This window comes from Hemitrygon akajei, chromosome 24, assembly GCF_048418815.1.
Source record: "Hemitrygon akajei chromosome 24, sHemAka1.3, whole genome shotgun sequence".
Classification (NCBI taxonomy): domain Eukaryota; kingdom Metazoa; phylum Chordata; class Chondrichthyes; order Myliobatiformes; family Dasyatidae; genus Hemitrygon; species Hemitrygon akajei.
Window position 1 is genome coordinate 9,214,954 of NC_133147.1, and position 20,394 is coordinate 9,235,347.

At 42.9% G+C, this 20,394-nt stretch overlaps 1 protein-coding gene across 21 annotated transcripts in view; it reads left to right on the forward strand.

Annotated features, from left to right (window-relative positions):
• Positions 1–20,394, forward strand: part of ahdc1 (AT hook, DNA binding motif, containing 1) — a 282,613-nt gene that overhangs the window by 208,973 nt on the left and 53,246 nt on the right. For 10 of the 21 annotated variants that reach the window (XR_012096193.1, XM_073028306.1, XM_073028321.1 and 7 more), the window contains one exon: positions 14,358–14,458. The exons of 7 other annotated variants lie outside the window; for them this stretch is intronic. The gene's annotated coding sequence lies outside the window, so the exon portion shown is untranslated. 4 more of the 21 variants (XM_073028319.1, XM_073028325.1, XM_073028314.1 and 1 more) reach the window with 4 other exon arrangements.

Here is a 20,394-nt window from a genome sequence, read left to right on the forward strand (position 1 = left end):
ATAGGTGAGACCAGGTGAGAGAGGGAAGGTGGGTGGGGGAGGGAGGGGGAATGAAATGATAGGGTGGGAGATGACAGGTGAAAAAGGCAAAGGGCTGAAGAAGAAATCAGATAGGAGAGGAGACTGAATCAGAATCAGGTTTATTATCGCTGACATACATCATGAAATGTGTTGTTATTGCAGCAGCAATACAGTGCAGTGCATAAATATTACTATAAATTACAATAAGAAATATATTTACTGTATATTAAATAAGTATTGCAAAAAGAGAGCAAAAATAGTCAGATAGTGTTCTTGGGTTCATTATCTGATCAGAAATATGATGACAGAGGGCAGAGGTTGCCAACCTGGAGTCCATGTACCCTCGGTTAATGGTAGGGCATAAAAAAAGGTTGGGAACCCCTGCTCTAACCCTTCCCTCTCATATACTTACTTACTTACTGCCCATTATGCCGCTGGTGTTTAGGGCAGCAATGAAGGTCCTCCACCTCGGACAGTGTCATCGTGTCAGTAGCTTCCTCTCAATTTCTACTGACAGTCACACAGGTCCCAGGTGAAGACTCAGGAATACCGTTGCACTCAGGTGTAGAAGGATCTTTTGTTGCTGTTTCCGTAACAGTTTGGTTTGACCAGTCAGGGTTGTTAGCGCTGAGCTGAACCCCTGAACCTGGAGGACTGGTGGACCTCTCTGACCATTCGACCTGTTTGGCATGGGTAGCCCTACCAGGAATCAAAGCATAAAGGCCTAACTCCAGCCAGTATAGCTCTCTGGGTCTTTGAGACATGCAAGCCTCCAAACCCTATGATACGGTTGTGGTCCTCTTAGAGGCTTCCCTCCCCATAGCTCTTCATTTTTCAGTCATCATGTACTGAAGAGTTTCTTAAATTTTCCTGCTCTCCCACCCCATTATTCTCTGTTATTCAGTCGTTCAATTTAATATCAGAGAATGTATACAATATACGACCTGAAATTCTTACCCTTCATAGATGTCATTGAAACAGAAGAAAAACTTCAAAGGATGAATGACAGGGAAAATGTTAGAACCCCAAAACCCCGCCCTCCCACACACAAGCAACAACAAAGCATCAACCCTTCTCCTCTACCGCCCCTGACTTAGTCCAGCAAAAAGCATCAGCCCCCCCCCACTACATGCAATAAGAAGCCACATGAAAAACCACAGTTCATCCCAACATTCGACATGCCACAGCCTCTTGCTCTCTCAGTAACAAAGGAGAAAGAGAGAGGTGGCACTCCTGCCGCAGTGAGAGGGGAGCCAACTGCATGCAGTTTTAATGTTACAGTCTGCAGTGTCACTTTTATTTCAAGATCCCCCCCACTCAAGAATTGGCAACATACTCTCTCTCACCAATGAACAAGCTACATGTGCGCATTCAATGACAGCGATCTATCAGTATCAACTCTCTGCTGAATTAAAAAAAAAGAAAAATTGGTTTATTATTGTCACATACACCAAGTAACAGTGGGAGTTTGTCTCGCATACCATTCATACAGATCATTTCCTTCCAGCAGTGCATTGAGGTAGTACAAGGTAAAACAGTAACAAGAGTGCAGAATAAACTATTGCAGGTGCACAGGAAGTGCCGTGCAGACAGACCTTAAGGTGCAAGGGCCATAATGAGGTAGACTGTGAGGTCAAGTGTCCATCTTACCATCCTAGAGGGCCATTCAGTAGTCCATGAGGGTCTGGGACTCTGGTCTATATAACACTATATCCACAAGATCGGAAGATGCCAGACCTTATAAGTAAATTTAAAAGAACGTTATTGGTAATTCTTGGAGTCACGGCACTGACATTTAAGACTAGAACAACTTTATAGAAGTAATCTGTAGATCGCTGAGGGCAGCTTGCAACAAGTCTCTGCACTCTGGCAACATCTTGAAATACTTAGAATATTCAGGTCTTTTAAGCACATTCTTAACCCATAAATTAGAGGCCTCTGTGATATATATATATCAGGCGGCAGGGTGGAGATAAGTCTCTACCAAAGGAGGTGCAAGGTGCTCCTTCCCTCCGCTAGCCTTCCCCCAATCAGGGTCACGTGAAACCACAGGAGCAGGTGGTGGAAGGTCGTATGAGCGGCTGGTGCATATCACAAATGTTGGTTAAGTGACCAATGCCGCTAGACAGACAATCTCTGAAGAGTATTGATAATGGCTGGAGTCACCCGTCTTGTGAAGACACTGCCCTGAAGAAGGCAATGGCAAACCGCTTCTGTAGAATTTGCCAGGGCCAGTCATGGTCTTGGGACCATGATCACCTACGTCATACGCCATGGCACATAATGCGAATGTGATTATATATTAATGGGAAGTACACAGTATTACATGAGACACACTGTTCCCTCTAAGCTGTGTGGATGCGCAGCTGCACAGTAACTGAAATGTTCCCGTGCACATAGTCTTTGTTGCTGCGCAGCGGAATTTTCTTTTATATAATGTTAATATAATTTTGAAATTATGTTAATACTATTGTGAAATACCCTGTAATTAATTATGTGTTAATGAATATAATCCATAAATGTTCTAAATAAGCAAGCCACAACCTTTACTTTGAAACATTTTAGAGCTTCCGTGTATTTACATTGTCAGTGTTTCAAGTTACAACACTGTTACAAATTGTAACAATTAACACAGAATGGAAGTCGTTAGCTTATTGTTAATAAACTTCCGGCCCACTGAATGCCAACGCTGTCTAGTCAAAACATTTTACTTTTGCCATTGTGCCTGTCAGTTGTTTTGACTGCCTGACGTTGCTTACTTATGTTGTGAGTTGCTGTACGTATTTGTTTAAAAAGGATATTGTTTTATGCATATTACAAAAAAGCATTTAAATTATTGCGCAGTTTTCAAACCATATAAACATTTCTTGCACAGAGAAATGGTTGATCTATGCAGCTGTTAAAAAAAGATTAGAGAGAACGTTGAATACGGCATAGAGGCAGAATTAGGCCATTCAGCTCAGCTGATGGAATATTTGACAAATGTACAGGCTATTTCACACAGCCTGCTTATGCTCACTTCTACACTCAGTAGCCACTTTGTCAGATACCTCCTGTACCTAGTACAGTGGCCACTGAGTGTATGTTCATGGTTTTCTGCTGCTATAGGTTCGATGTGTTGTGTGTTCAGAGATACTCTTCTGCGTACCACTGTTAAAAGGCATGGTTAGTTGAGTTACTGTTGCCTTCCTGTCAGCTTGAATCCGTCTGGCCACTTTCCTCTGAGCTCCCTCACTAACAAGGCGATTTCACCCACAGAACTGCCACTCACTGGATATTTCTGTTTTTCTCGCCATCCTCTGTAAACTGCAGAGGCTGGTATGCATAAAAATCCCAGGACATCAGCAGTTTCTGAGATACTTAAATCATCTCGTCTAGCACCAAGTTATTCCATGGTCAAAGTCACTTAGATCACCTGTCCTCCCCATTCTGGTGTTTGGTCTGAACAGCAACTGAGCCTCTTGGCCATGTCTGCATGTTTTTCTGCATTGCGTTGCTGCCGTATGATCGGTTGATCAGATATTTGTATTAACGAGCAGGTGAACCTAATAATGTGGCCACTGGGAGTATTTTCCCTTGCTGCTTGATCAGAATCTATCAGTGTGATCTTCAGTTCCCCTCTCCTCATCACCATCTTGTCCAACTCCCCTTCAATGCGTCAACTGTCATTTCCCTAAGCTCTGCCTGTGGAGGTGACTTCCCCACCTTCGCTATTCTTTGTGAAGGAAGCTTCTTTTTCCCCTGAATTTCCTGTTTTTTAAATTTATTTAATTTCGAGATACAGTGCGGAACAAGCACTTCCAGTCCAGCAACCCACCAGTTTAACCGTAGCCTAATTAGAAGACAGTTTAATAACCGGCATATCTTTGGAATGTGGAAGGAAACCGGAGCATCCGGAGGAAACCCACGCGGATGCAGGAAGAATGTACAAACTCCTTACAGATGACGCTGGAATTGAACTCTGAACTCCAACGCCCTGAGCTGTAATAGCGTCATGCTAACCGCTACACTGCCTTATTAGATTTCTTGGTGAATCCTTTTGTATCAATACAGGTACTTTAATAATCTTACATATATGTTTTCTAAAATGTATGCATGTGTGTATTCAAGGGGATACGTGGAGAAATTTTGTGCCTGGTACTTTGTGCTCTAAAGCGTTGGACTCCTTTCAAAACAGTTATATATACACTCAGTGGCCACTTTATAAGATACATCTTCCCACACATCTGTTCGTTAATGCATAAAAGCATGCAGCCATGGTCAAAAGGTTCAGTTGTTGTTCAGACCTAACATCAGAATGCTCTAAAGTTTAAAGAGAATGGTGTGAAAAACAAAAAAAAATCCACTAAGTGGTAGTTCTGAGGGCAAAATCGCCTTATTAATGAGAGAGGGCAGAGGAGAATAGCCAGACTGGTTCAAGCTGACAGGAAGTGACAGTAACTCAAATAACCACACGTTACAGCAGAAGAGCTTCTCTGAATGCAGAACACATTGAACCTTAAAGTGGATGGGTATAACAGCAGAAGACCATGAACCTGCACTCAGTGGCCACTGTATCAGTACATGAGATACCTGATATTGTAGCCACTGGGTATATGTGATATTTTCTCTATCTTTTGTACATTTTACACAGATTAATGTCATGTGCGTGCATTTATTTGTGTGTTAGAGGGTGGGAGGGAGATATCTGTGAGAACTTGGGGCAGAAACAACTTAAACACCCCCCTCCCCACCTGGTCTGACCTAAGTGTACATATTGCTGGACATACTTGTACCTCGTTAGAGCTGTCATGAACTGGAACAGGGGGTAGCTTTATCCAAAGCGGGGAGAGAGCATTGCCATGGGAGGACGAAGACAATCGAGTTTCCTCTGTTCTCCCCCTACCTGGCTACACTGTTCATTCACTGTCCTAGTGGGACCTGTGTTTCAGATCACAATGAGAAGCCAATTAGATGCTGGATTAATTGTGTATGGGTGGAGCCCACCTACATTCCCCCCCAACACCACAGTCCTCCTGACTGAGTTGTATTTATTGCCAAAGTAATTATTTTAACACATGCTAAGAGTGATTTTCTTATTTAAAAAAAATTACTGGAAACTTGGCAGGAAGATCTGAGGGGTACGTTCTGGAGATCTGAGGGTTAATTTTTTTTCTGTACGGGGTGTTTGATATCTTGAGCTCGCTGCCAGAGGAGGTGGCGGAGTCAAATACAATCCCTGCCTTTAAGAGGCATTTGGACAGATACATAAAAAGACAAGACACAAAATGGAACTGTCCTGAAGCATGCAAATGAGATAAGTGTAGATACAGAACAGTACAGTACAGGATCAGGCCCTTCGGCCCACAATGTCTGTGCCAAACACAAAGCCAAATTAAACTAAATCCCTTCTGCCAACACATGATCCATGTCCTCCTATCCCTGCACATTCATGTGCCTATGTAAAAGCATCTCGGAACTCCTCCAAGATTCAGATTTACATGGAATCATACAGTGAAATGCCTAGACCAGCCGGAGCATACCACGGCCACAGCCTCAGTTCAACACGTAGCATAGTGAACATCACGAAGCCCGAGCAGGCCCACAGCTCAGCCTCAGTTCAGTGAAGAGTGGAGTGAATGTCACAGAGCAGCGAGCAGCAGTGGCTTGACCCATCACCCCTGGCCCTGACACCCTGCATTCTAATTCACCTGGCCCGATGTTTAAATTGTCCAAACTTCGGGTCGTTCCTCACTGAGTAAGGAAGAAAATTTACCCCATGCATCCTTTTTGGACATTGCCAGTGTGGTGCTCATGACCTGACTTATAAAATTCATTCTTCCGTGGACTTTATTCTCTGGAACGCAGGAGAATGAGGGCATCTACTTTCTTAGAAGTTTGTGAAGATTTAGTGTATCATCTAAAACTTTGACAAACTTCTTTAGATGTGTGGTGGAGAATATATTGACTGGTTGCATCATGGCCTGGTATAGAAACACCAGTGTCCTTGAAATGCAAAGCTTACAAAAAGTAGTGAATACAGCCCAGTCCATCACAAGAAAAGGCCTCCTCACCACTGAGCATATCTACAAGGAGCATTGTCACAGAAAAGCAGCATACATCATCAGGGACCTCCACAACCCAGGATATGTTCGTTTCTCACTGCTGCCATCACAAAGAAGATACGGGAGCTTCAGGACTCACACCACCAGGTTCAGGAATGGTTACTGCCCCTCAACCATCAGGTTGTTAAAACAAAGGGGTTAACTTCACTCAATTTCACTTGCCCCATCATTGAAAAGTTCCCATAACCAATATACTCACTTTCTAGGTCTCTTCATCTCATGTTCTCAATATTTATTGTTTATTTATTTAGTATTTCATTCTTTTTGTATTTGCACAACTTGTCTGTTGCACACTGGTTGACTGTTTTGTTTGTCTTGTGTGAAGTTCTTCATTGATTCTTTTGTGTTTCTTTGTATATATTGTGAATTACCCACAAGAAAATGAATCTCAGGGTTGTATACGGTGACATGTATGTACTTTGATAATAAATTTACTTTGAACTTTGTGAGTACGGGTACTCAATATTATGTGGGATATAGATAGTACAAGTGCAAGCAAGCTTTTTCACTGAGGTTGGATGAGATCAGAAGTAGGTTAACGGTGAAAGGTGAAATATGTAAGGGGAACGCCTTCACTCAGCGGGTGGTGATTGTGGAACTAGCTGCCATCAGATGTGGTTGTGAGTTTGAAAGCAACATTTAAGAAAAGTTTGGATAAGCATATTGATAGGACAGGTATGAGGGTTATGGTCCAGGTTGATGGCAGTAGGCAATATAATAGTTCAGCATGGACTAGATAGGCTGAAAGGCCTAATTCTGTACTGTCATGCTCTATGACTCTATGAAGGAAACAACAAAGGTTTCTGAAGTCGCACTGTGGCATTTAACAAAATTAATAAAGTGTTCACTATCTTGGGATTGTTCATTTTTGTCAGTTGTTTGCACGAGGGTTACATAACGTTGTATTGCGTAATCCCAGAAGAAACAGCCTTCTATGTTCAGGTAAAGGCTTAGAAGCTTCAGGCGTGAAATGAACCCTGCCTGACAGTTTAGTCATCAAGAATTTAGTTAATTAAGCTGGAGAGGAGGTTGTTTCTGTCTTCTGGTCGGGACGAAGCTGTTGATGGCGAGAAAGAAGCTATAGTGAGATCTACGTTGGAATTTTCAGATACCTGTTGAAGGCATCTATGTTGGACTTTTCAGGTAAGTAATTCCCGGCCACATGGAGCTGTAGCATTAATGCTGCCTCCTCAAGCAATCCTGGTTCAAATGTGACCTGTAGTGCTTGGCAATGTGGGTTTCCACCTTCTCTTGGTGATCACATAGATTTCCCCCACACTCTTTAGTTTCCTTCCACATTCCGAACTTGGGATCCAACTTCATAGCTCCTTGAAAGTGGCTACACAGGTTGATAAGGTGGTTAAGATGCTGGCTTTTATTAGTCAAAGCATTAAGTTTGGAAGTCAGGAGGTCATATTGCAGCTTTATAAAATTCTGGTTAGACCACATCTGGAGATTTGCGTACAGTTCAGGAAGGATGTTGAGGCATTGGAGTGGGTGTAGAAGAGGTTTATCAAGATACTGCCTGGCTTAGAGGGCATAGATAAACTTGGGCTGTTTTCTCTGGAGCATTGGAGGCTGAGAGGAGATCTTTTAGAGGTTTACAAGATTATGAGAGGCATAGATAGAGTAGACAGGGAGTATCTTTATCCCAGCATAGAAATGTCCAATACCTGAGGTCATGCATTGAAGGCGAGAGGGGTAAATTCAAGGGGGAGTGTGAGGGGTAAGTTTTTTACTCTGAAAGTGGTGCATGCACTACCTGGTATGGTGGTAGAGGCAAATACATTAGCTTATTTTAAGAAGGATTCTTCGTTGTTGTTTCCATACTTTCTTATGACCATTCAGGGTTGTTAGCCCAGAACTGAACCTCCAAACCTGAAGGACCAGTGAACCACTCTTAGTCTGGCCTCTACCTTTTGACCTTTTTGGCATGGGTGACCCTATCAAGAGCCAAAGCATAAAGCCCTGACTCTGGCCAGCATAGCTCTCTGAGTCATTGAGGCATACAGGCCTCCAAGCCCTACAAGGCTGTGGTCCTCTTGGAGGTACAAAGTGCAGTGCAGGTAGATAATAAGGTGCAAGCACCAGACCAGAGAGTCTGGGGCCTTCTCTCTCCATAATGCTAAGGCTTCCCCCAGCTGCTGTGCTTCATGTCTGCAAACTTTGCAGCAATTTGCCTCACTAGTATGACGAACTGAATACTGAGGCTATGGGCCTCCACTGGGCCGCTCTGGGGATTTGCATCTGAGAACTCAGTTTGGTTCGGAATTGTGTGTTGTTGCTTTGTTTTTTTCTCTTGCTCTGTGGGCACTGGGGGTTGGTCTAATTTTTTTTTAAATTGGGTCCTTTCAGGCTCCTCGCCTTGTGACTGCCTGTAAGCAAACAAATCTCAAGGTTGTATAATTTATACATCCTTTGATTATAAATGCACTTTGACTTGACTTCTTCTGTTTTCGTGGATGTCTGAGAAGAACAAGAATTGCAGGCTGTATATTGTATACATATTTCAGTAACTACTGAAATATACCCAATAACTTGACCTCCGCAGCAGCCTGTAGCGACACATTCCTGATTCTGCTGTGGAGCTGTGGGGCAAAGAGCCTGCACTGTTCAATGTTGGATCTGCGGCCAACATTTCCAGCACCCAGATTGCAGTATAGTCAAAATAGAATGTCTGACATCTGCCGTGTTGTATGACATGGGCCATCATTGTCTTTCCATGACCATGATTGTTCTTGGCAAATTTTCTACAGAAGTGGTTTGCCATTGCCTTCTTCTGGGCAGTGTCTTTACAAGGCGGGTGACCCCAGCCATTATCAATACTCTTCAGAGATTGTCTGCCTGCCGTCAGTGGTCGCAAAACCAGGACGTGATACACACCGGCTGCTCATACAACCATCCTCCACCTCCCCCCATGTCTTCACGTGACCCTGATCAGGGGGGCTAAGCAGGTGCTACACCTTGCCCAAGGGTGACCTGCAGGCTAGAGGAGGGAAGGGGTGCCTTACACCTTCTTTAGTAGAGAAGGTTCTCTACCCCGCCACTCAGTCCACTGTACACACAGCCCTATAAATCGTTACCATTTGAATTTAACTTTCTTAGTTCAAAAGCACGATAAGTGAAAATAAAAAAAACCTGCAAGTTCTGGGAATCTATGATAAGCATAAAAAATTCTGGGACCATTCAGTAGTTCAAACAGAGTGGTCAACCTGACCTTTTCCTTTCCTGTTGGTCTGTTATTGCATCGACTGTTAAAACTTATATAGCCTTGTGAAAATGTTGCAGAAAGCAGTCAATAGTCTTTTAGGCAAGATCATGGAGAACTCAGAATGTTACTGTTCCTCAGAGGATCTGAATGAATCCTTCCCAATTACCTTTACGTTGTCCATGTATTTCTTACTTTCTTATTTCTCTATTTTTTGCTGTGATCTCAAGCTTGCCTTTCAGATCTCAGTCTGTGATAAATTCACGGTACTCTGTGTTTAAAACAAAAAAAAGTATTAGGAGGGTAATGTAAGCTAAATTTGTACAGAACAACACCTTCAAAATGCTGGTGGAACTCAGCAGGTCAGGCACCATCTATGGAGGGGAATAAAGAATCGACATTTCAGATTGCGACTCATCATTGGGACCAGACAGGAAGTGGGAGAGGGTGTGAAGTGAGAATAAGAAGGTTTGGGGAGGTTGTAAAAGCAAGAAAGTGATAGGTGAAGCCGGTTGGATGGGGAAAGAGGGACGAAGTAAGAAGCTGAGAGGTGATAGGTGGAAAAGGTCTTCCCCTTTCCTTTCCAGTCCTGATAAATTCCATAGATGCTACCTGACCTCATGAGCTCCTCCAGCATTTTGTGTGTGTTGCCCTGGATTTCTGGCATCTGCAAAATCTTTTGTGTTCTAAATCTGTACAGATGGTATTTTTTCTGCCTTGTGTCATGTCCCCAATCATGTATAAAAACATTGTGATACTACTCAAGGCGATATCAAGCCATTGGCCTTCTATACGACACGTATACACCACGGTGGAGATAAGTTGCAACTTCAAATGGAAGATTTCTCTTTATGTAGTATGAATCCAAATCTCCAGTCAATCTCAGAATATTTTACACTCATAAAATAAACAGCAGGGAGATGGTTATGAAGGATCCCACCCACTATTCTCATGGACTATTTGTCGCACTCCCATTGGGGAGGAGGCTACTCGAGGACCAGCAGACTGAAAACCAGATATTTTTCCTGAGCAGTATGGCTGATCAACACCTCCACCCACTAAGACACCCCCTCTACACCCACAACCACCACTTGTTCAAAGTTCAAGGAAAATATATTATCAAAGTGCATATGTGTCACCATATACTACCATGAGATTCATTTTCGATATGGTCTTTATAGTCACTACTTTATCATTTCCTGTCAGTCACCTTATGTACAGACACATGCTGTACCTAATGTCACTATATGAGCATACAGTCTATGTGTACAGTATAAGCTATTTTATGCGTTTACTACATATATTGTGTTTTGTAATTATGTTGTTCTCAATCTTAAGTTTTTTGTGCTGCTTCAGATCTGGAGTAGCAATTATTTCATTCTCCTTTACACTTGTGTACTGGGAATTACATTAAACAACCAAGAGAGGCCTCACTTGGAGTATAGTGAGCAGTTTTGGGTCCCTTTTCTAAGAAAGGATGTGCTGACACTGGAGAGAGTTCAAAGGAGGTTCATGAGAATGATTCTGGGGTTGAAAGGCTTGTCTAATGAAGAGTGTGAGGTGGCCCTGGCCCTCTACTCACTGGAATTCAGAAGATTGAGGGGGATCTCATTGAAACCTCTTGAATGTTGAAAGGCCCCAAAAAAGTGGATGTGGAGAGGAAGTTTTCTATGGTGGGGAAGTCTAAGACTAGAGGGCACAGCCTCAGAATAGAGGAGTGTCCTTCTGGAATGGAAATGAAGAATTTCTTCAGCCACAGGGTGGTGAATCTGTGGAATTTGTTGCCACATGTGGCTGTGGAGACCAAGTCATTGGGTATATTTATGGCAGAGATTGATAGATTTTTGATTGGTCAGAGCATGAAGGGATACTGGGAGAAGGCAGGAGACTGGGTTGAGGGGGAAATTAAATGGCAGAGCAGATGGGCCAAATGGTTTAATTCTGCTCCTGTATCTTGTGGTCTTATTATCTAATCTTGAATCTTGATGATCTAATATCCTTTTTATTCTCACTACATTCCCATCAACTTCCCTCAGATTCTACCACTCACCTCCTCTCTGCGGCAGTTCACAGGATTCCTAGCATCATGGACGAACAAAGACAAACAAAGGGATTATAGGGTCCATGCAAGTTGATAGGGTGGTTAAGGAGGCCTTCGTTGGCTGGGGGATTGAGTTCAAGAGCCGCAGGGTAATGTTGCATTTCTATAAAACCACACTTGGTGTATTTATTCTGGTTGCCTCATTTTAGGAAGGATGTGGAAATTTTAGAGAGGGTGCAAGGGAGATTTACAAGGATGCTGCCTGGTTTGGAGAACATGTCTTAAGAAGATAGGGTTAGCGTAGAAGGATGAGAGGCAACTTGATAGAGGTGTATATCTAGAAAGAGATAGAAAGAGTGGAAAGCTGGCACCTCTCTCCACAGGGTTGCAATGACTAAATCAAGCGGGTACAGCTTCAGATGATTGGTGGAAGCCATAGGGAGGGCTGTCAGAGGTAGGTCTTTTACTCAGAGTGATGAGTGTGTAAAACACACTACCATGGGTGGTGGTAGAGGCAGATATATTAGGGCAGGGTTTCCCAACCTTTTTTACGCTATGAACCCCTACCATTGACCAAGGGGTCCAAGGACCCCAGGTTGGGAAACCCTGCATTGTGGGCATTTAAGAGACTCGTAGATTAGACCATAAGATATAGGAGCAGAAGTAGACCATTCGGCCCATCGAGTCTGCCCTGCCATTCAATCATGGGCTGATTCAGTTCTTCCAGTCATCCCCGTTCCCATTTGTCCCATGTTCCATTAGGACCATGGATGAAAGAAAAAATGGAGGGCTACATGAGAGGGAAGGGTTAGAATGATCTTAGAGTAAGTCAGAAGGTCAGCACAACATTGTGGGCTGAAGGGCCTGTACTATGCTGCAATGTCCCATTAATTGAATGAACTCTGATCATCTTACGCCAGATTTATGCCTCACCTCTACACTGAGGCAATCAGCCACCAACCCCCATTTCTTTGGAACATGGGAGGAAACGGCAGCGGACAGGAGGAACCCACGAGGTGACAAAGAGAACATGTAAGCTCCACACTGCCAGCAGCCGATGTCAAGACTGATGCTGGGTGCGGCTGAAGCTCGTTTTTGGTGTGCAGTCAACCGTTGCTTGCAGAAAAAATGGTGGCCAAAATACATACAGTCAGTTCCTAAATCAACAGTTTGGTGATGACCCACTTATTGAGACAAGAATTGGCCATGAAGTTGGGGAGAACTCATTCTGCACCTGTTAAACGACGACTGTTTATTCTTTTCCATAGATGCTGCCTGATGTGCTGAGTTCCTCCTGCATCTTGTGTGTATAGACAGGCTACCTGGTTTAAGTTAAAAAAAAATAGAATGTATAAGTTTTATGAAGCCCAAAATGTCGCAGGAAAGCAGCATCCATCAACAGGGATTCCCACCACCCAGGACAGTCTCTCTTCTCACTGATGCCATTAGGAAGAAGGTACAAGAGCCCCCAGGACTCACACCTCCAGGTTCAGGAACAGTTATTACCCCTCAACCATCAGGCCCTTGAACCAAAGGAGATAGCTTCACTCACCTTTACTTCCCTATCATTAAAATGTTCCCATGACCTATGGACTCACTTCCAAGGACTCTTGATATTTGTTGCTTATTTATTTGTTAATATTGTTTCTTCCTTTTTGTATTTGCACAGTTTGTTGTCTTTTGCACACTGGTTGAATGCCCAAGTCGGTGAGGACTGCCATTGATTCTGTTATGGTTATTATTTTATTATGGATTTGTGCAGTATGCCTACAAGAAAATGAGTCTCAGGGTTGTATATAGTGACATATATGAAGTTCGAACTTCAAATTTCTTGAGTGTGCCAATGAAAAGGATTGGTGTATTTTTCATCTTGAGGCTTTGCCGATGTTTGAAAGACATGATGTTTGGATTGCAATTTTGCAACTCTTCATAGGCAGACGTCTCCTTTAAGAGCCTACAGTGAGTTAAATGAGTCATTGATAAACAAATAATTAAATGCAACTGTCTTGCCTACATCCATTCTTGTTCTACCTGTTTTAAATTTGGAGGTTCTTCCAGGAATTGACTACACAAATGAATTGTGTAACTCTTTTCCTCCAGACAAGGACTATGATATTTGTGTTTCTGGATATGCAGAGTGATAGCTTGCCCCTGGCAAACATCAACTAAACCAGTGTCTAGTTTTTAAATAACTCTGTTCTTGGTTATTAATAAATGTTTTATTCCAAATTGTCAATTATTTCTTATTTAGAAGGCATTCAATCCAAAAAAAAACCCTGTCAGCATCTCCTCAGCACCCTCCTCCCAGGTTTTCGTGTTTAAGACGGAGGAACGGTTAGATGGGGGAGTGTGGTATGCATTGGCTGACCACACAGTACATTTGTGTGGTCTGCTTTCACCGTTGTGCATTTTAATGTCTGTGTTCTGAGGACAGTCACAGGAACATTGTGATGCTGGCAGTGTTCGGAGTCTTAAATTAAAAGCACGTTGTACCTCTCAGAAATTCAGGAGTGGGTGGGAGGGAGGAGGAGAGGAGAGAATGATGGTGCAAACTTAATTGTACGGTCTTTTTGGTGCTGGCTACAGATCCCACAACTGGAACTGAAATATATATATATATATATATACTTAGGGGTGAATATGTGTGTAAGTACAAGAGGGAGAGAGAGGGGGGGAGAGAGTCTCTTTCTGTCTCCCTGTCTCTCTTTTTCCTCCCTCCCCCTTTCTCCCATCTCCCCGACTTGTACAAACTGAAGCAACCATTAAATGTTACACTTCAGCTGAAAAGTCAGAGACTGCAGAGCAATTTATTTGTTTACACTGCACACAGAATTTATATTTGTAAAGGGCCGGTGGTTTATGCAAGGGACTGAATATGTCATTTAATTCTGTTTTACAGAAAAGATTTTTTTTACAATGACCTACAGTCACAAACAACTGTCAGTATGTGTAGGTATTAGATATACTTTTTTTTCCTTTGCAGAATTCTCCTTCATAACACATCATTTTGGGGCCAGATGGCTTCCTGCTTCATGATCATCTTTTTGAGGCATTTTTAGAAAACAAATTATACTGAAGCTGAAGGTAATGTAATCTTGATTTTTTTAGACAATATATTTGTTAATTGACCCAGTTAATTATCACTGCATTGTTATGAAGTGTGTCTCTCAAGGGATTCTGTCATTTAAAGATTGCTGGTAGAATGTGAGGGGCCAGGAGTGGAAAGAAAGATTTGGGCAATGAGCGATGGATTTTCTGCATTTGTTGAGTGAGTCAGTGCTGGGTGTCACACTGAACGGTTTTAAATTAATGCTTTTCTTTACAAGTTTTTAAGCCATGCTCGCTTGTTTGTTTCTGTGTGTGTGTGTGTGTGTGTGTGTGTGTGTGTGTGTGTGTGTGTGTGTGTGTGTGTGTGTGTGTGTGTGCGTGCGTGCGTGCGTGCATGCGTGCGTGTGTGTGCTGTCTGACTGTGTCTCGAAGTGTGTGTGCTGTCCATCTGTGTGTTGTCAATCTGTGTGTCTGTGTTGTTTGTATGTGTATGTGTGCTGTTTGTGTGCCTGTGTGTTTTCTGTGTGTGTGTGTGTGTGTGTGTGTGTGTGTGTGTGTTGTCAGTCTGTGTGACTGTGTTGTCAGTCTGTATGTGTATGTGTCCTGTTTTTCTGTGTGTGCACATGTTGTCTGTGTGTGTGCTGTCCGTCTGTGTTGTCAGTCTGTGTTGTCTGTATGTGTATGTGTGCTGTTTTTCTGTGTGTGTGTGTGCTGTCAGTCTGTGTGTCTGTATGTGTGTTGTCAGTCTGTACGTGTCTGTTGTTTGTGTGTCTCTGTGTGTGTTGTCAGTCTGTATGTGTGTATGCTGTCTGTGTCTTTGTGTGTGTGTGTATTGTCTGTATGTGTTGTCAGTCTGTCTGTGTGTGACTGTGTGTTGTCTGCCTGAGTGCTGCCGATCTGTGTGTGCGTGCATGTGTTGTCAGTCTATGTGTGCATCTTGTCAGTCTGTATGTGTGTGCTGTTTGTGTGTGTGTGTTGCCAGTCTCTTTGTGTGTGTGTGTAGTCAGTCTGTGTGTGTGTGTGTTCCTTGTATATGTGTGCTGTTTGGGTGTCTCTGCATGTGTATGTGTTTGTCTGTCTGTAGTGTTTATCTGTGTGTGTGTTTGCAGTCTCAGCATGTGTATCTCTCTGTTGTTACTCTGTGTGTGTGAGTGTGTGTGTGTCCCTTATGAGTCTGTCTCTCTGTTGTCAGTCCATCTGAGTGTGCGTCTACCTCTCTGTTGTCAGTCTCTGTGTGTGTCTCTGTTAATCAGTCTGTCTGTCTCTCTGCTGTCAGCCCATGTGAGTGTGCATCTACCTCTCTGTTGTCAGTCTCTGTGTTTTGTGTGCCTCTCTCTGTTGTCAGTCTGACTCCCTCTCTCTCTCTGTTGTTAGTCTGTGTGTGTGCCTGTTATCAATCTGTCTCTCTTGTCAGTCTGTGTGTGTGTCTCTCTCTCTCTGTGACGTGTGTTTGTGTCTGTTGTGTCTGTGTGTGTGTGTCTCTCTCTCTCTGTGACGTGTGTGTGTGTGTTTGTGTCTGTGTGTGTGTGTGTCTCGTAGTCTGTGTGTGTCTGTTGTCAGTTTCTGTTTCAGTCTCTGTGTGTGTCTCTCTCGTCATCTGTGTGTGTCTCTTTGTCAGTTTGTGTGTCTCTCTGTTGTCAGTCTGTGTGTGTGTCTATCAATTTTGTGTGTGTCTCTCTCCTGTGTTGTCAATCTGTGTGTGGGTGTGTCTCGTCAGTCTGTGTGTGTGTGTCTCTATTGTCAGTTTATGTGTGTGTCTCTGTGTTGTCAGTCTGTGTGTGTGTGTGTCTGTCAGTTTTGTGTGTGTGTCTCACTCTGTCAGTCTATGTGTGTGTGTGTCTGTGTGTGTCTGTGTCTCTGTTGTCAGTTTGTGTGTGTGTCTCTGTTGTCAGTCTGTGTGTGTCTCTCTGTTGTCAGTTTCTCTCTCTCTGTCAGTCTGTGTGTGTGTCTCTCTGTTGTCAGTTTCTCTCTCTCTCTCTCTGTTAGTCTGTGTGTGTATTTTCTCTCAATTTCCCTTTGTTTTTGAGGACATCTCTGCCTCGTTCCCTTTCTCCTGGAGGATGGGTGCATTGGATATTTTCACAAACGCAGTTGCCAATTAATCTCCAAGCTCAGTAAAAAATTGCTCCCTGCAAAAAAAAACTACTAGGCTTCTCTGCTCACCGGCGTGTCATTTGTAAAGAAATGATAATCGCGGAAGTGTCCATCAGCTGCTGTGGAAGATGCAGAGAGTTTGTGATCTGCCTCTAGCGCGACTGCACCGATCACTGTACAGCGACGATCCTGGCTCCGTGTCTCGGAATGTTGCAAGGCAGGGTTTTTTTTTCGTACTCGCAAAGCAGACAGATTGGGAGAAGGTAATTGCAAATGAAGTCGGCCCTGCATTCTGTGAAAATGTCTGCAATGTGTAGTGACAAGACTTACATAAGAGGCACCCACAGCATACAAGAGGGCAGCGCGAAATTACATAAACCCTTCGATAAATGGTTAGATCAGGAGGGAAAGCAAAATAGTTGCAGCTGTGGGCTGAGCAATTCCTTCTCCCGACTGAAACCTGCCACCGTGTCCTGCTAGAATTTTACCCTGCAGCTTTTCTGTGTAATAATCTGAGAAAAAAGGTGAGTAACACCTTGAAATTTGCTTCATTCAACGGTTATCCGAGCACGGTTGCATTATACGCTGGTGTGTATAGTATATTTATCCTGGAATATATATTTTTTAAAGAATTGGTTTTGCTGTACGTCAGAAAAAAACCTTTGTCTGAGTAGAGGGGTGATTTTTTTTTCTGCATGGAAGTTGGGTTCTTCATCTCCACGAGAGACTTGAAAATGTAGACTTGATCTGTTTCTGAGTCACTTCGTTAACCCTTTGGATGACAGATCTTTGTATGCGCGCCAGTCTCTCCGTCGTGTGAACAGTAATTAGGCGACTGGGAGCTTCGGAGCTGCGGTTCGTTGCTGCAGTCAGTTAAAAAAAAATTATAGCTGATGATCGTACCCGGAGACAAGGACGGGTCACTGTTTAGGAAACTTGGCCGTTGGGTGCTCCAAAGATTCAGCTTTGATCCTTGAGGGATATGCGATCAGTTACCACAATAGATTAGCGCCGTCAATCTAATTACACGTTTTAAGCCGTTTATGGAATTCATAGAAAAGTTTTTTAAAAAAGGCATTTGATGTAAGGGAGCGGCAGCTGAATGTTTTCCATGCGGAATGAATTCTTTTAAGCCTAAACAGAGAAGATAATTGAAAGGTTATTTGAACTTTGAAATCCAGCTCTTGGGTCATTTGGCAATTCTCTGCTCGTAGACTGTTTGTCTCACTCTCATCAGGGAGGAGGCTACATAGCGCCCACGCCACGACCACCGGACTGAAAAACAGTTACTTTCCCCAAGCAGTAAAGCTGATCAACACCTCCACCCAGTAATCCCCCCCAACCACCACTACTTTATCATTTACTGTCAGAGTCACCTTATGTACAGACACTCCTGTACATAATGTGTAATGCCTAGTGGCACATTACCGGCATAAATCAATCTATGTATATAAGCTATCTTATGTATTTTTATTTATTGTGATTTTTTTATTGGTTCATTATCTTATTGTGCTTTATCTTGAGCTGCATCAGATCCAGAATAAGAATTATTTTGTTCTCCTTTACACTTATGCATAAGAAATGACATTAAACAGTCTTGAATCTTGAATTTTTAAAATTTAATGCCATTGACTTCCTTGATACCCAATGGCAGAGAGAAACCCTTTAAATTATCTTTGAACAGAGTTGTCAGTTCATTGAGAGCAAATTTAACCTCCTCCTCCCCAGCAAAAGTTGCATTCTCTTTTAGTTTTAATTTTTTAAAATAATTTGGCCACACCAGACTTGGTTGTACTTGTATATTCCTGAAGATTCTGAGTATTCTGGTGTTTACTATATAGAAAAGTATACAGTAAAAAAGATCAAATCAATATTTGGTGTGACCACCTTTAAAACTGCATCAGTCCTCTTAGGTATAGTTTCATAAGAAAAACTGTCATGTAGTTTTATCAGAAAATGGGCTGGTAGGTTGTGTCAAGCACCTTGGAGAACTTGCCCCAGAGCTTCTGCAGACGTGGGCTGTCTTGCTTGCTTCTGCCTCTCCAGGTAATCCCAGACAGCTTTGATGATTTTGAGATCAGGGTATCTGAAATCATATCAAAAATCTAGGGTGCTTAAGACCTTTGCACAGTACTGTGTATGTATATATATGTAAAGGGATACGGGGAGAAGGCAGGAGATTGGGGCTGAGAGGGATAATGGATCAGCCATGATGAAATGGTGGAGCGAACTCGATGGGCCAAATGGCCTAATTTTGCTCCCATATTTTATAGTTTTATTTTCACACATACAATTTGTCATCTTTTGCACATTAGTTGTTTGTCAGTTTTTCAGTAAACTCCATTGTATTTCTTTATTTTCCTGCAAATATCTGCAAGAAAATGAATCTCAACGTAGTATGTGGTGACTTTAACGTACTTTGATGATAAATTTCCTTTGACTTTGACTTTTCCCATTCCTGGAAATATATCACTGTTCTATCATTATGGGGCGGCACGGTAGAGCAGAGGTTACAGTACCAGACACCCATGTTCAATTCCCGTCCCCGCCTGTGTGGAGTTCGTACATTCTCCCTGTGACCACGTGGATCTCCTCCCACAGTCCAAAGACTTACTGGTTAGTAGGTTAATTGATCATTTTAAATTGTCCATTGATTAGACTTGGGTTAAATCGGGGTTGCTGGGCAGTACAGCTCAAAGGGCCAGAAGGGCCTTTTCCACTGTAGCTCAATAAATAAATAAAATCAGCACATGGTGCCTTCCCAACAGCACTTGAGAGGGGACCTCCTTCACTAGAAGTACTGCAAAGGTCGGTGGTACAGACTCATTCCCCACTTCCCAAAGGCATTTAGCATTGGACAATGAAAACTGACTTTGAGGTGAAGCTGCCCTGCTTCAAATCAGTGAACAAAAAATAAACACATTGATGCTAATTGGAGAGACAAGAATGACCGCCAGGGCCACAGATCAGAGCAACACACAAAAATCACTGGAGGATCTCAGCAGGTCAGGCAGCATCTATAGAAAGGAATAAAGAGTCAACAGTTCTGGCTGGGGCCCTTTGTGGGTCTTGATGAAATGCCGACTGTTTATTCCTTTCCATAGGTGCTGCTTGGCCTTCAGAGTACCTCCGGTGTTGTGAGTGAGTGAGTGAGTGAGTGAGTGAGTGAGTGAGTGAGTGAGTGTGTGTGTGTGTGTGTGTGTGTGTGTGTGTGTGTGTGTGTGTGTGTGTGTGTGTGTGTGTGTGTGTGTGTGTGTGTGTGTGTGTGTGTGTGTGTGTGTGTGTGTGTGTGTGTTTGTTTGTTTGTTTGTGTGTGTGTGTGTTGCTCTGGATTTCCAACATCTGTAGCCTTCTGACTTTTCCTCTTACTTTCCAGTCCTGATGAAGGGACTTGGCCCGAAAGTTCAACTCTTTACTTTGTCCCATAGATGCTGACTGGCCTGCCAAGTTCCTCTAGCATGTTGTGTGTGTGGTTCTGGATTTCCAGCATGTACAGACTGTTTTGTGTATCTGCAGAATCTCTTGTGTTTAGATTTTAAAGGCTGCTTTTTGACACAATACCAATATCAGCTCATCTCGATCTTTTTCCAGTAAGCCCCTCCAACGCACACTTGGTAATGACTAGAATTCAGACATTTGTTGATTCTTTGAGGCAGTTTCATCCACTTCATTCATTGCTAGACTTCAGTTGTCCTTGACTTCCCCAGCATTTTATGTCTCTGACTGAGGTCAACCAACTGTTAAAACAAGATGACAATGCTTCTGCCAAGGTTGCAGTCTGGAAAGGTTCAGTATAACCATGGCAACCATCATTTCAGCATCCAGTTGTTCCACTGTTGATCCACAGAAGTTTGGAGAGATATTTAAATCTATTCAGA